Source organism: Mus caroli, unplaced genomic scaffold (genome assembly GCF_978045245.1).
Source record: "Mus caroli unplaced genomic scaffold, Mus_caroli_1 scaffold_17, whole genome shotgun sequence".
NCBI lineage: Eukaryota > Metazoa > Chordata > Mammalia > Rodentia > Muridae > Mus > Mus caroli.
Genome location: NW_028227272.1, coordinates 9,711,433 through 9,728,348, shown reverse-complemented (window position 1 = coordinate 9,728,348; position 16,916 = coordinate 9,711,433). Strand labels below are relative to the sequence as shown.

At 45.0% G+C, this 16,916-nt stretch overlaps 1 pseudogene; it reads left to right on the top strand.

Moving 5' to 3' along the window:
- Positions 1 to 6,939: 6,939 nt before the first annotated feature.
- On the top strand, positions 6,940 to 7,660 carry LOC110312005 (outer kinetochore KNL1 complex subunit ZWINT pseudogene; annotated as a pseudogene).
- The last annotated feature ends 9,256 nt before the right edge of the window (positions 7,661 to 16,916 follow it).

Below are 16,916 nucleotides of genomic sequence, written 5' to 3'. Positions count from 1 at the left end.
GGTTTGGTCCTTAGTGGCAGTGACTGACCGTAACTTTCATGTCTTAAGTGTCTTCCACAGTTTACAATAAGTTAGCAGCTTTTATAAAATTAGGATTTTATAGCTTTATCTCTGTTAGGTTTAGCCTTACAAAGATAAAACTTTCTGAATTTAAGCTCTTTTAGTATTCAAATAAAACTTCAACTCATAAATACAGTTCACAGAGAGACAGAGGACTCTCCTGATCCTTTCCTAGCACACCAGTACAGAACATTGCAGTTTCTTATAGGATTCAGTAGATCAAAAAAACCCCTAAATCTTAACAAAGTTAGCAAAGACAAGGAGACCAGACACACATTCTTAAACCTGAATAGGCCTTAGATAAAGAAAAACATTTTCTAAGTCAGTGGCTCCCAATCTTTCCAATGCTATAACCCTCCAACACACTTCTCTACGTAGTGGTGACTTCCAGCCATGAAATCTTTCTCCTTGCTATTTCACAACTACAGTTTTGCAATGTGATCAATCATCTGACCTGTAGAAGGTCCTACACTACCCCTGTGGAAGGGTCTTTTAATCTCCAAAGATTCGTGACCCATAAGTTGAGATTCATTGCTCCAAGCTCTTTGCTAAGCTGCTTTTGCCAGACCATTTAGGTCATTGTCTTGATGTACCGTAAGATAAGAACATCCCAGTTTCTGGTGTTTAGTGTTTGGTGCTCACAGCTGGAACCATAACTCTATAGTCTTTTACTTACTTATTTTTTTAAAGATCACATTTTATAAACTTAAAATGTTCCATAGTCTTACAAATTTAAATATTTTAAACTTGTTCTTTAAAAATATCCAGTTTTTTATTTAAAATTTCCTCTTAAAAAATATAAAAGCTCTCAACTGTGTTCTTGTAATATTAAAAAATAAAGTACCCTTTTCACTTCAAGAGGGAAGAAAAAGGTACAATCACAACAAGGCAACACCAAACTCCAACTGTGCAAAGAACTCAATGCTCAATATCTGGGATTCATTCATACTCCTCTGGGCTTCATGAAGGGCTGCAAGTCTCCTTTCTGGCCCTGCCCTCAGAACCATACAGAGCCTGTCTTTTTGGACCCAGCCATTTTCATTTCATTGTGGCTGTTGTTTCTGGTGATTATCATACAGCATCAAGCATTTCCAAAATTTCTGGAGTACCTGTTGCATCTGGTCTCTCCTTAGGAACTCCATCCCTGCCACACAGTGGCAGGCCTCAGCTGCTTTCTACAACCCCTTCATCCCTTTAAAACCAATACCCGAGGGATTCTTAAGTTACAAAGTTTAGCTGCTGGTATGAGGGACATTCTTATGTATGAATGAATGCATAGAGGTATAGCTTTAATATCTTATTAATCAGGCATTGTTTTTAAACCCTATCTTTCACAAACCTTTTTATAGTTTTGTCTTCAGAACAGGAATTATGATACATACATCTATCCTAATCCAAAGAGTCTTGGAGATCTGTTATGCCTCCGTGGTTGGCCCACACCATATGATCAGCTTTAAGCAAGATGGTGGTAAAGTCACATGACATCTTTCCTCTCCAACCCTAACAAAAAATGGCTGCCAGCTGCATGGCTGCTTACGTTTTATTTTTGCAGCTGCTTCCTGCCTTCACAGAGCTTTCCAAAGCAGAAGGAAGAGGGGGACTATAAAATGGAGCAATTTTTTTGCAAACTGAGCTGGGGAAGGCCTCTCATTCCCACAAGTGGGCAGAGTCCCTCTGGCAAACCTTTCTTCCCTGTCTGTAACTAAGGTTGTGCTCAGCTCTTAAAATCCCTCACCTTGCTCTGCCAACTTGCAGCTCAAAATGCCCAGTAGGAGTGTCTTCTGAGCCTCCTGAATTAACTGCTGAGCAGAGAGGTACAGGCTTATTGAAGTCGGCAAAGCTGAAAGCAAGTATTTGAACTGCAATGTGTTCTGCAGAGCATTTCATGAATATGCAGAATCAAACAGGAACTAGTGGAAGCCAAAGAGAGCTGCTGAAAAGCCTTCTTGAGAATCCACACCAGCCAATGGAGGCAGGCATTCCAACTCATTAAAACACACACCAGCCAATGGAGGCAGGCATTCCAACTCATTAAAACACACACCAGCCAATGGAGGCAGGCATTCCAACTCATTAAAACACACAATAGGTTGTTAGAAACACTTAGAAAAGGCGATTTTGAAATTCTCTCTCTCTCTCTCTCTCTCTCTCTCTCTCTCTCTCTCTCTGTGTGTGTGTGTGTGTGTGCTCGCGCGCGCGCACGCACTCTATTTCTTTTCCTTTGTACAAAGTTTTTCAAGGGCTACACCAAAGTTCTCTCACAGGCACTGTCTCCAAAGGGCAACGTGCTGTGGCTGCGTTAATATCGGCTTTGGGCTCTGGGCATTTAAAAGGCATGATTTCTTTCTCTTCTGGGTGATCAGTCTAATCTCCAAGATTCATTTACACATCTCAGTTTGATGGACTCTACTCGACAGCACAGCCCATATGCTTGCTTCTTTTGATGGCAACGATTCTGCCTAAATTCCCTTATTTAGTTTTAATTTCCTAATTTTAGGTGTAGCTCTGAGTTTTGTAAGTATTTGTGAACTGTGAATGATTCCCCCTCCTCTCACGTGTCCTAATGAGATTCTGCCCCTCCTTCCCCAAATTCTGAATTTCCCTAGTGGAAGAGTCACCTTGAAAGTTTCTCAGCAGAATTTGGAGTCAAGGGCTGGGGATGTGGCTTGGTAGGGTGCTTGCCTGTGTGTATGAAGCCTTGGATTTGATGCCCAGAACCTTATAAACCATAGAAGAAGCATCAGGGTACATGCCTCTACTACTGGCAGCGGAGGGAGGGGTGGGGAGGGAGGAGGGTCAGGAGTTCAAGGTCATCCTTGGTGAACTCACACATAGTGTGCTGAAGCTAGCTTGGGCTGCAGACTTCTCAAAAAAACACTTCCACACATTGTTATCTCCTTCCATGATGTTCAAGCCCTGTCTTTCTTCATTTTCTAGGGTTTGCAGATCTTATTTAACCTTCAAGTCCACAGAGCTTCTACTTTCATCCCTTATGCAAATCTAGAATGTTTCCCACCAACAGAGAGAATGGGACTCCACTGGAGGGATCCATTTCTGCTTCCGTGTGTTGTTCAAGTTGCCTTAGACAAACCATATAGTCTGACTGCCAGATAATTAGACCCCGTACCTTTAACATCGTCATATCTGTGTCTCAGAGTTTACAAACACAGCACCAGAGATCCAGTCCATTCTTTTCATGTGCCCTCCCTCCCAGACTGACCCTGAATGAGCATAGGGTTTGATTTGGCCAGAGAGATATTGACAAGTTGGGACCCACTTCCTGTGTGCTCTTAACCTGTGTCACTGCTATGAAGAGCATATTCTTGGGAGTGATGGTTTAAATGATAAATGTCCCCACAGGCTTGTGGATTTGGACATTTGTTCCCTGGATGGTGATGGTGTTTCGGGAGGTTATGGACCCTTAGGAGGTGCAGGTGCACTAGAGGAAGTCTGTCATGGGAGCTGGGCTTTGGTGGTTTATAGCCTCACTGTATTTCCTACTGACTCTCTGCTTCTTGCATACAAGGACAGCAGCTTCTTTTCCCTCTCCTGCTGCCATACCTTTACTGCCATTGTGGACTTTTCCTCCAAAACTGTAAACAAAGATAAACTTTCATCTTTAAGTTGTTTTTGATCAAGGTGTTTATCACAGCAACAGTAAATTAATTACTAGGCTAGATTACTAATATCTGGGAAAGGATGACATAGCTGAAGCAAATCAAACCCAAGACACCTTGGGTAAAATAGTCCTATTGTTCTGTATTGTCTTAAACCTTGACAATATAATGTGGCTTCTTAATGTGCCATTATTCTAGCAACAGATAACTGCTTTATCCTGTGAACGTAACTAAATTAATAATGTTTTTGCCTGTTTCTTGCTATTGCAGAGACTGTGGGAGAGATACAACTGAATGAACTGGAGGGGCGTGGCTACACACACACACACACACAGAGGCCTGACAGCTGAGCTAGTTTCTGCAGAAATCTTTAAAGTGTTCTGTCAAGTCAGGAAGCTCTCGACGCTGAAGTCCTGAGTTCTGAGCTGGGTCTGTTTTGTCTCAGCTATTCTCTCTGTTCTTTAGGTGAAGTGTGGGCAGATCACATGTTGATGGACAGCTCCAAGAGTCAGTACAGAACTGGCCTCTGGTTTGCCCAGTGATGAAATCTAACATGCTGCCAGAGCTTTGTAAAACATGGTGGTCCTTGGCATGTGTCTGTGTGTCTGTGGGTGTCTGAGTGTGCCTTGGGAGGCTGTATGAGATGAACTGCAGTGAGGCTCACTGCCTGGTCAGGCCTGGAGCTAAGTCTCTCAGTGGCTTGTTTTTTTTAAGATATGCTGATTTTCTTTCCAGTCTAAATATTACCTGTTCTTACATGAAAAACCTATATTCAGATACTTGATTCATAATCAATTTTGGGTGATCCTGAAAACTCTCTCTCTTTCTCCCTCCCTCCCTCCCCTCTTCCCTTTTTTCTTTTCTCTCCCATTCCCCTCTTATTCTTTCTTTTTATCTTTTCTTTCTTTTCCTTTCTCATTTGTCTCTCCTCACCTGTCTCCTTTCTTTTATGCCTCTGTTTGTTTGTCTTTCTTTCCACATGGTAGCCCTGGGTATCCTTGGACTGGTGCCTTAAGTCTTCCATGTAGTGGGATTATAGGAACAAGCAACCATCCCTGTCTTAAAACGGAAGTCATCTGAGGGACTGATTTGTTTGGGATATTCAAGTTGTGGCATGTCCTCGGTACCATGGATAATTTAAGGACTTTTGTGTATGAACAGCCCCTGAGGTAAGATTGGCTTCTAGTGAGTCTCTGTCTCTGTCTCTGTCTCTGTCTCTGTCTCTGTCTCTGTCTCTCTCTCTGTGTGTGTGTGTGTAAATCACATGTGCATGCATGTATATGTAGGCAAAACAATCTCAACTCTTGTTCCAAAGGACCTGTCTACTTTGCTACTTTGTGTTTTTCCGAGACACTGGGACCACACTGCTGCCCACTGGGCCCTGCAGTTTATTCACTAGGCAAGGTAGGCTAGCCATTTAGCCCCATTGGATCCACCTGTCTCCTCCTCCTCCCAGTATTTGTATTACAATGTTAAATTTTTTCTCTTTTCTATAGATTCTAGAGGTAGAATTTAGATCCATGTATTTGCAAGGCAAACACTTTACCTACTGGGCCATCTCAGTAAGAAAAAAAGAGCAGTCCAGATTGTACATTCCTAAAAGCATTATTAAGAGATGAAAAAGAAGAGTTTGTGATGGGGATGCTCTATGGCTCATAAATATTTACTGTCTGCTGACTGAACATGTTCACCAGTCTATAGTTACGGCACATACCTGAGTCAGTCCACTTGGGTGTGAGACATTGCCCAGTCACCCACGGGCCAAGCGGCTTGGGGAAAATGACTTTGCATTTCAGGATCCCCATCTGCAAAGTGGAGTTTTTAATAGCACTCACTTCACAGGATTGCTGTGGAATTAATAAATTCCTGAATGCTCAGGCTCAGGCCAGTGCCTGCCACACAGTAAGGACTGTAAATAGTCTCATCTGTCTACTTGGTCACTGTACAGATGGGAAGACACCGTCCTAAGTGTCTTTTGTGCTGTATTGACTAAGCAGGAGTGTTGGCATGCTTGCCTCTGGCTTCAGGTTTGTTTAGTCCCAGGTGCACAGTGTACTGTGTTCTTAATCACAGGTAGCGGTGGATCTATATAGGTACAAAGATGCTAAGAGAAATTCAGGCTGGCATGTAAACAACTCAACAGCAGGTGGAATGAGGTTTATTCTAACTGCTCGGGTTCAGTGTGCCACTTGGCTGTTCCAGGGTTTCTTGAGCTTCTCTGGGAGCTTGGTTTCCTGGAAAAGGAAGAGACAGCAGCTGTTTCCACCACCATCTTTGTGTAGCTGCTGGTACTCCTGAGTCTCCAAGCTGCTCTGCTGGCTTGCTGAGTTGAGGGTGGAGAGAGGAAGATACCCAGCCAGGAAAGAAAATCATTCCTTCATTCTCTGCATCACTCTTTCATTCAACCACTCTGCTCTAAGAAGGGCAACAGAAGGAGAACAGATTTATTTCTGTTCATGGTTTCAGAGGACTCTGTCCATGGTTCCTTGGCCCCATCTCTGCGTGGAGGTACCTGAAGAGGTCAGGGAAAGGGCACTGGGCAGAGCATCACAAGGAGCAGTGGGGCTTCCCTCACGCTTGGCAGGGCACAATGAGAGAAGGCAAATTGAAGTGACCAGTGGCATCGCATTGTGATCCTGAAGAGGTCAGCTCAGAGCCATTGGAAAATTCCATCACACCCCTTCCTTCCTAGAAAGAGACAGGTCAGAGTGCAGGTAGGCCAGAAAGAAGGCTAATTAAGCCCCTACTACCTCATTCCCTAAAGACCTAAAGTTTAATTGGGTATACTGTTCTGCCAATCATATTGTACCTAGTTGCTGCTGCCAGGGGGTCCTGCCTCTCCTTTGGGTGCAGGATGACGACCCCAGCATGCTGGAACAATAAATTCCTCTTGCTTTTGCATCAATCCCTGGATCCACATTCTTCACTGGGGTAAGGGGTTTCCCAGTAAGCTAAGGTTCGTCAGAGTCTTACAACCCCCTCAGTGGAACCTTCACAGGCCATTCACATCCCAGGAATACTATCCATTGGCAGTCAAGTCCTTAGAATATGAGCCTTAGGAGTGTAGGTCATGTTCAGACCATAAGAACTGCTGCTGGGAGATTCTGAACCTTCTCAAATGGGCTGATTATAGACACTGTTGGCCACTGTTATTGGCTGGGACTTGGACAGATATTTCTCTCAAGGCCATTAAACCTTCTTCTTTAAAAATTAAAAAAATTGAATTTTGACCTAGGTGGGCAGTCCAGAAGAATCCAAAGGTATGGTGGGTGTCAATGCTGTTGCGATGAAAGGGGTTCTGGCTGAGGCAGCAGCCTTTCTAGAACCTGCTGCAGGCTTGCAGGGGGAAGCAGAGCTGCCTGCCAAGATCATGGGGAAGTTCATAGGAACTCTCGGAAGAAAGACAAGCTGCTGCTTTGTAGCCAGCTTCAAGTAGTGAACCTCTTACAGGCTTTTCTGGCTCAGGAGGATACTGACCAGAACCCAGATGCTTTGGCTTCTGAAGATGCAAGTCAGCAAAAGGCAACTGGAACTAAGGAGCTGTGGAAGGACATCAAGGCCACATACATGGACCATGTGGAGGCCATAAAATGTGCTCTGTCTGAGGCCTTCCCCCAGGTCAAAGAGGCTCACAGGAAGTACACAGAGCTTCAGAAGGCTTTTGAGTAACTCAAGGCTAAGAAGCGCGTCCTTGAGGAGAAACTTCAGTCAGCTCAGAAGCAGTGGATGCTGCGACAGGAGCAAGTGCAGAATATGACAAAGACTTTTGCAGAGGTAAAGAGACCCTGGAAAAGGGCCCTGGAGAAGCTTGGCAGATCCCATCAGGAACTCGAAACCTTGAAGCAGCAAGCAGGACAGGAACAGGAGAAGCTGTGGAGGACCAGAGCTACCTCCAGCTGCAGAATAAGCTGGTCATCTCTGAGGGCAAGGCTGAGGACAAAGATGTCAAAGCTGAGGCTGGAAAATTACCTCCTGGAAGCTAAGACTAGTTATTTGTTTTATGTAATTGTTTATATTGCTCACTGGCTGTCCTGGAACTCACGAAGACCAGGTTGACTGTGAACTTACAAAGCTCTGCCTGCCCCTGCCCCTCAAGTACTTACAATGTATGGGTACCTGCTTAATTAATTATTACTTAACATGTGTGTGTGTGTGTGTGTGTGTGTGAGAGAGAGAGAGAGAGAGAGAGAGAGAGAGAGAGAGAGAGAGAGAAAGAGAGAGAGTCTCACATAGCCTAGGGAAGTCTCAAACTCTCCATGTAGCTAAGGCTGACCTTGGATTCTTGAGGCTCCTTCATACCTCCAACCCAGCCCCTTGCCCCTCAGAGTACTGAGATTTAAAGCATGCACCACCATGCCCAGTTAATCCAGTGCTGGCAATACACCACAGGCCAGCACTCTATGTTAGGCCAGCACTCTACCAACTGAGCTGTATTCCAGACTTGATCCAGCTTTAAATCTATTTTTGAATGACTGAGCAACAGAAAGAGAAAATTGTTTCATGAAATAATGAAACCCTAAATCCAGTGTCTATAAGTAAGAATCTGTGAAAACAGGCTCACTCAGTCCTTTATCATCTCTGGTGACCTTCCTGTGAGAATGTCAGAGATGAGTTGTAGAAGCATGGGACTTTTCTATGCCTTCTTCATTCCTGAGTAATGACATGGGGGACTATTTTTTATTTACAATGCCTACAGCCTTAAGCTACATGTGTTTCCCAACAAGCCCTTAACTTACATTGCATATAAACACGATCCCTACAGTGACTGTGAGAGAGAATGTCTGGCTTTCAAAGCTTTAATTCCTTTTATTCTTTTTATTTTATTTTATTTTATTGTATTTTAATTCTTTAATTAAAAAATTTTAATCATGTGTAGTATGTGTACCTTTATGTGAATATGCCCCCTGTGCGGTATCTCTTGGAGCTGGAGTTCACAGGTGTTTGGGAGCTGCCTGATGTAGGTCTGGGAGCTGGTCCTCTTTGAGAGCATTGGTACTCCTAGCTGCTGAGCCATCTCTGCAGCCCCTCATACACTGCAGGCATTTTCTTGCTGGCCTTTTAGAGAGGTTTACTGATCCTGCTGTAAAGTATGACTTTTGATTGGGGTCCCCCAGAAAGAAAGTCTTTGAGAAAAGAGTTTAGGAGCCTTTTTGAGGCCTTATATGAAATACCACTGCCACATAATTTGAAAGGAAGAGAGCAGTTAGTAAGGGATGTCATGCAGGGACTAGGTCATGCAGGTCCTAGGTTGTAACTGCCATCAGGGAGTTATGTAATGAGTACAGAGCATAGCCTTTTGGGGACACAGGGGCTCAGGTGCTTCTCCTTGGACTCAGCAGTCACTGGTTGGGTGCTTCTCTGGGGAAAGATCATTGTGGGAAAACCTGCTAATTAAGGTTGAAGTCCACCGTTGACCAGATAGCCTCTGGGCTCGGTGTGTAATGGAAGACTCCCCTCATTAGTGGGGTTTCTCCTCTGACCTTGTCTGGGGAATTCTAGACCCCCACACATACTTCCACCTGAGGACTGTCACCTAGCCTCAGTTAGATTACAGGATCATTTCCCCCTGTTCAGCCAGCACCTGGGATTTCTGAAATGTTTCCCCATGCTAATGAGGCATTTTGGTATCCTGAGCTCCAAGCCTTTGCCCATCCTGGATGTCCCTACCCTCCGTCCCCCAAAGCTTCATAAGCTTGCAATCACCCAAAGTAAAGTTGGTCTGACGCCCTGCAGCTGGTCCTGGTGTGAGTTATTCACCGTATGTACTCACAAGGCTTTTGAACTCCATTTTTTATCTCTGTTCCCTTTGCCCCAGTGGACCTTATTGGCCGGCAGGCCACAAAGGCAGGGAGAACCAACAGATGGGCATCAACTCGCTGGCATTTCTAGGAATAGGCATATTCCCTACAATGGTTCTGTGTATTATTAGATATTAAAAAACAGGTTGTCAACTCTGGGAACTGGCAGAGTATGTTGATTGATTCAGACTCTCTGTGACCTTGGACAAGCACTTAACTCTTCGAAACCTCATTAAGACAGTAGTCAGGATTAAATGAGATGATGCTTCGCAGCAAGTGAGTGTCCCATACATTTTAATTGTCATGAATACTTATTGGATTGTACTATATATTCACAGTCTGAGTCAGATTCATAAAACTTTTATGAAAATTATGTCTGTTTCTCTTAAGAATCCCTGAGCATGTAATAAGATTCTGTAATTAAAATATTCAACACATCTGAGAGTCAGAGAAGTCAAATATTAATGAATCAAGTGAGGAGAACATGGGCTGCTGCTGCTGGTCTGTGGGTGCGCTACTAAGGCGCATGGGTGCCTGTGTCTGAGCATGAAAATGTCCTAATACTTAATTAGTTCCCAAGGTCTCTACTGCAGAGCTTATTTTTATGGACGTGATGGTGCTCAGAAAGTCTGTGACATGTTGCCCCAAATCCCTGGTGTCCTTGAGAATTTTCAATCCAATTTATTTCAGCAAACCAAAGTCTTGGTGCACATGTTCTGGCCATTGTGTTGGGTAACAACCCCATGGCAAGACAGCCTTCTTAACCTGCCCAGGTTGATCACTTTCTGTAACTGTCAGAAATAATGAATGAAAATTTAAGATGATTCATGGCTTCTGTCCACGGTCACTTGGGCAGGTCATCATGGAGGCAGGAGTGTGTGTGAAATAAGAACTGTTTACCATGGAAAGTGGGAAACAGAGATACCTACCCCTAGACCTGCTTTTTCTACCTTCTAAATTTTCTAGAACCTTCTCTAATAGTGCTAATAGCTGGAGACCCAGTTCCCAACACACAAGTCTCTCTGTGTCTCTGTCTGTCTGTCTGTCTGTCTGTTTGTTGGGTATGAGGTACATATGTGGGAAACAGGGATCAAACTATGGTCATGGGGCTTGGCAAAAAGTGCCTGTGTGTGTGTGTGTGTGTGTGTGTGTATGTAAAACTTCCCGAAATGTTCTTATCTTTACGTGAACACATCAGACCTCTCTTACTCCTGGAAAGAGAAGAAGGGAGTTAAACCCAAGCATGAGTGTGTGAGTGATGATATCCCTTGTGCTCAGGACTAGGTGTAGAAGGACAAGGTGGTCTGGATAAGAACAGAAAGAGTTTGCACCAAAAGGATAAAGCAATGAAGGCAGATTGTGAAAGCAAAGACTAGTACTGAGTCTCATGCTGCAGGGCAGGGTTGGCTCCATGCTGCAGTAGCCACATCTGCTGGAATGAGAACTTGATTGTGTCCCCAGCCAGGACCCTCTGGTGTCTGGGAGTAGAGAACACAGTTCTGTTAATTGCTTTTCTGGGAGCTGCAGCTCACTGTGTAAGATGAGCCCCAGAGTCTATGACAGAGTCTACCCTAAGAGAAGGGGCATGCAGTACTCCATGGGCATTGCATGAAGGGAAGCATCACAGTTGGCCACTAGGCAGGAGAGAGTGAGGGGACAATGTGGGGAAAACCTTTGTTGTAGTTTCCATTGGGGAAGGAGAATCAGGACAGAACAAGCTTAGCATTGGTCTGTTTGAATGACTTCAGTGGATGGGTGGGGTAGGGGTTTCCCACATTACTCATACTTGGTCTGTATGGAGAGGATTGTGCCTCCATGTATAAGGGTGTCCTACTGTGAGATTCCATATTGCTCTAGTCAGAATGGCAAGAACAAATCCATCACAAATGCTGGCAAGGATTTGGAGGAGATGAGCCTCATATAGCTATTATAGAAGTCAGCGTAGCGGTTTCTTAAGAAATGAAAATAGGAGTCGCCAGAGGATCCAGCTTTATCACTCCTGGGCAAATATCCGAAAAACTCTGTACCCTGCTGCACAGCATCCCACACGTGAAGTTCACTGCTGCTCTGTTTACCATAGCTAGGAAAGGGAAGCAACCTAGATGTCCATCAACTGGGGACCGGCTAATGACAATGTGCGTGCACAATGGGAGTTTGTTCAGCTGCAGAGCAAATAGAAATAATGAGATTTGCAGGAAAGTGGGTACGATGAGGAAATACATTACATTAAGTGAAGTAACTCAGGTCCAGAAGAACAGACATCGATCATCTGCTCTCACGTGTGGAGCCTGGAGCCTAGTGTCTAATTGTTAAATCTGTATTATGTGGGAGTGAGTGTGAGCGGTGATCAGGCAGTAAGACAGGATCTGGAGGAAAGAAGAAAGGTGGGAGGGTAACAAAACACAGGACCTGACAGTGGAAAGGGTAGAAGTGCAAGTGTGTGTGTGTGTGTGTGTGTGTGTGCATGTGTGTGTTGGTAAGGGAATGGGGAGGAGTGGATAGGTAGTGGAATCAACAAATACTAAGTATGTGTAAAAATGTCATTTAAAAACCTGTTACTTTAATGTTAGTTAAATAACAAAACAAAACAAAGATAAGGGCTATGGGTCTGGGATGATTGGCTGGTTTGCGTATGAATGGCTAATGTAGCTGTTTGCTAAGTAGGGTGTTGGCTAACTAACTCCAGGATGCCCTGGCTTACACAGCCAGTTCTCTCTATGGCATGTAGACTGTGGTACCAGGTTTAGAGCAGGGGAAGTGAACCAACACAGAGAAATAAATACCTACAGTACAAGATTGAGCCTGTTATCCTTCCATTACGGGGTGGGTGGGGAGGGGCTCAGAAGGCTCTCCCCTCCCCCTCCCGAGGACTTACAGGCAGTTAACTGTAGCTGGGGAAAGGGGCTCATGTGTCTTCTACACCCATCCCTGAGGATCTATTGGCTGCTAATGCTGACCAGGGAAGGAGAGACATTTTCTTCAATAATATAGCTACCGGTAAGTCTCTCCAGCACCTTCTGCAGATAACCCTTGACCCAAACTCCTGTAAGCAGCCACAATTAAAATCACTGGGCTAAAAAAAAAAAAAAAAAAAAAAAGGCTTGAAAGTAAAAGGGAAACTGTCTGGGAAGAGAAGGGAACTGGGCAGGGACAAGCAAGAGGTGATGGGGTAGACACAGTCAGAATACATTAGAGTTATATGTACGAAAATGTTATAAATAAGCCTGTTATTCTATATAATTAACATATGCTAATCTCAATGCCTGTAAGATTTCTGGAGCAGCCACCTCCATGCTGGGTGTGAGCTGTGTTCTTCCTGGCTGAGGCCTGTTTAGGACTCCCAGCACTCGGGAGCTATTTCTTTCAGTGATTTGAAGAGTGCCTTATAGTGCTGGCTGTCTCTCCTTTCTCTTACCAGCCCTGCTTCTTGGCAATATTCAGCCTCGGCTGACACCCCCCCCCCCACTTCCACACCATGTGGCCGTCCTTTGAGGCTGTATATTTAATGTTCACACTCTGGGACTTTGACATGAAGTCCTCTCCTGAGGATCCTAGCAAGGGGCTGACCTCAAAGGCTGGAGATGGCAGGAATGGTGAGATAGGGAGAAATTATATAATACTGATTTCTGTGTGTCTGCTGGGTCCCCCATTCCCTCTGTGACATTCTCTCTGTGTTTATGGTCCTTCAAGTTCATCTCTCAGATGTGTTTGCCCCAGCTGTTGCCTTGATAGCCAGACAGAGAATCCCAAATTTGTCTGTCCACAGTAGACTTTCTGTAAAGTTTAGAGTTTAAGGATGGTAATGGACATGTTGAATGGGCCCTACATTGAGCTTATATTGTGCTAAGTATGTTATTTGAGGTAAGTTATTTATTACCTGCCACCATTGGAGGCTCACAAATTATTATACCCATTTTACAGATTTGGGAGAGGAATGCCAATAAATTTGCATGAGTCTGTAGGGGTGAATGAGAACAGCATTTAGAACCATGTCTGTTTGTCTTGTGGCCATGTGTATCCTTGATAGTGGCGTGGATGGGAATTACCTGTGAGTTTTTCCTCATGTTGGTGATTCTTGGTGTTTGGAATTCCAGATTGCTATGAAGCACCGTTGTAACACAGAAATGACACTTTGTTAACCCTTCCTTGGTGGGTGAGACATTAATCCCAACTGTTTAGGCACGGTGGTTGTAAGTTTGAAAGCTGTCTGTGCTACAGAATGAGTTCTGGGCTAACCTGGGCAAATGAGTGAAACTCTCCTTCTTAAAAAAAGCTGGTGAGGTGTCTTTGAGAGCAAAGGTACTTTTTGCCAAGCCTGATGACCAGAGTCAGGGAGAGGAAGAGAGGTAGAGGGGGAGAGGGGGAGAGGGGGAGAGGGAGAGGGGGAGGGGGAAAGATGTAGAAATCTAGTCAAGGATTAGCATGTATGGATTAATGCATTGCTATCTGCTCTAAAACAATACAAGAAGATTGCTGGAAAGAGAGCTCAGTGATAGAGCACTTGCCTAGCATGTACGAAGTCCTGATTTCTATCCCTAGTAACACACACGAGTGCACACACACACACACATACACACACACAATGTGCCATTCTTATCCAAACCACCACCGTATCAGAACTTATGGAATGAAACTCTCGATATATGTAGAAAGCGGATTAATGAGAATGACTTACAAGCAGTGGTCAAGTCCGCTCACTGATGGCTGCCTAGGAATGGAGGGTCCAAGAATGTAGTAGTTTCTTAATCCATAAGGCTGGATGTCTCAGCTGGTCTTCACTACATGCTCGAATCCCAAAGAAGAAGGAGGTTCTAATGCCGCTGATGGAATTGTCTTGCCATCTAGAGTGAGGGAAAGCAGGCGAATAGCAAATTCCTTCTTCCTTAACTTTTACATCGGCTGCCAGCAGAAGGTGTGGCCCAGATTAGAGCTGGAGCTTCCCACTTCAAATTAGCAGGTGGCCCTTCCATTTTTGGGTTTTAGTTAATTGTAGATGTAGTCAAATTGACAAATCAGAATGGCCATCATAGTCTCCTTGGCAGGTTGGCTGGATGTATCCATTTTCTCCTTTCTTTCCTCTCTCCCTTCTAGTGATTAAACATGGGCCCCTGTGCATGGGAGTGTACTCTACCAGTGAGCAGTGAGCTACATCCCAAGGCACCACACACCCCCACTCCATGGTGGTTTAATGAGAATGACCCTTATTGCTTATGTATTTGAATGCTTGGTAGAACTGTTTAGGTAGGATTAGAAAGAGTGCCTTTATTGGAGGAGGTGTGTCACTGGGGACAGACTTTGAAGTTTCAAAATACTCTGCCATTCCCCGATTCTGTTCTCTCTCCCCCTCCCCCTCCCCCTCCCCCTCCCCCTCCCCCTCCCCCTCCCCCTCCCCCTCCCCCTCCCCTCCTCCTCCCCCTCCCCTCCCCCTCCTCCTCCCCCTCCCCTCCCCCTCCCCTCCCCCTCCCCCTCCTCCTCCCCCTCCTCCTCCCCCTACCCCTCCTCCTCCCCCTACCCCTCCTCCTCCCCTCCCTCCCCCTCCCCCTCCCCCTCCCCTCCCCTGATAGTTATCAATCAAGATGTGAGCTCATACTATAAGCCAAATTAAACACTTTTTTCTGTAAGTTTCCTTGGTCATAGTATTTTATCATAATAATAGAAAAATAACTAAGACAGCTTCTTTTTAATATTTTGAGACAGTGTATTGCTGAGTTGCCTACAATCTTGCCTCAGCCTCAGTTATGCTGGAATGATAGGAGAAGTCACCATAGTTTGCTTTTCTTTAGGAAAACTCATTATTATTTTGTCTGGGTGTGAGTGTAGATGTGTACACACATACCGTAGTGTGAAGCTGGGGGTGAGTGTAGGTGTTCATGCACTGTGGTGTGAGTGCAGTGGTCAGAGGGCAGCCTTCAGTAGTGAGTTTTCTTCCTCAACTGGGGATCAAGTGCAAGTCTTTAGGTTTTCCAGGTCTTTACCCTCAAAGCCATCTTGCTAGAAATTTTTAAAAATTATTCCATCTTGCTCTTTTGTGTGTTTCTTCTTGCTGTTTATGAAAGCATCAAAAGGTTGAAAGCTGAGGTTTCCAGAGTTGAGGAGAGGCAACGGCTCTTCCCCTCCCCCACTGACTTCCACCAAGGAAGTGGGGTTTGATTGTCTCTTTTTGTTCATGATGTGTTTATGGGGCTAGGAGGCCACTGCAGTCAGCCCCTTAGTTTGCTGGGGCCTCATGGCGTCGTTTACTTTGCCTATGATGTAGCCTTCAACTTCAATTCCACTCCGTTGTTGAGCTTTGCACCCGATGATTGGAATGATTGTGGGTAGTTTCTTCTTGTATTTCAGGAGCCACTGGCACTTGCAGGCTGAAAGTGGTGTTGTGAACAAGAGCTGTGGTGGAGGGGAGGCCTGAAGAAAGGGCTACCTTGCCTTTCTGACTCATCAGTTAGTTATTTAGGGACTCCCTGGGATGCATGCAGTCTGGTGAAGGCAGGCACTGGAGATGTGGTAGTGACTGCTGCAGGCCTGTTGCTGTCCTCAGACGGCTGCCACGCTGTTGAACAGCAGTCACTGCTTCAGAACCTGCAGAGACTGAGAGTGTTTTAAAATGTATTTGTTTGAGACGGACGGGGTCTTGCTCTGCAGCTCTGTACATTAGCACTTTTTGTTTCTGCTGTTGAAGACCTAACAAGTAGTGGCTTAAGGGAGGAAGGATTTACCTAAGGGGAATTAGCCTTCATGGTAGGAAAGCAATGTTGGCAGGAGCACAAGGCAGCTGGGCACAATGCATCCACGAACAGGGGAGAAAGCAACAGAGGCTCGCGCTCAGCTTGCATCTCAAGCAGGCAACAGAGACGGATAGATGCTCATGCTCAGCTTGTATCCAGGAACAGGAAGCAGAGATGGCTGGATGCTGGTGCTTAGCTTGCTCTCTCCTTTTAGCTCAGTTCACGACCTCTGCCCAGGAAATGGTGCCACACACATTTAACCTAATTTTGATAATCTCTCACAAATTTGCCAGAGATTTGTTTCTATAATAATACTAAATCCGGTCAAGCCGACAGTCGAGTCAACTTGACTATCGTACTCGGGCTAGTCTTTAGTGAGCAGACTCTAAAATGTTGGGATTACGTGTGTGCAGTGCCAAGCGTGGCCTCAGGCTTTTAGAAGAAAGTGAGTGTGCATTGAGAGTGTCTTTCAACCAGGGGGACTTTCGGTGTCCCAAGTGTACTCTTCCATAGCTAAAAGAAACTAGACATTTCAAGACTAGGAGGAGAAAGTCTTCCAGGCAGAGGAAATGAATTACAGGATGGTGGAGGCAGAACAGAGAGGGCATGTACTGGGGACAGAATCACATCAGCATGCTGGACGTTTAACTGGCAATGGGGAGCATATGGGATAGTGGGGTCAGAAAGAAGGGCAGGGGCTTGACCTCACAGTCTATAGA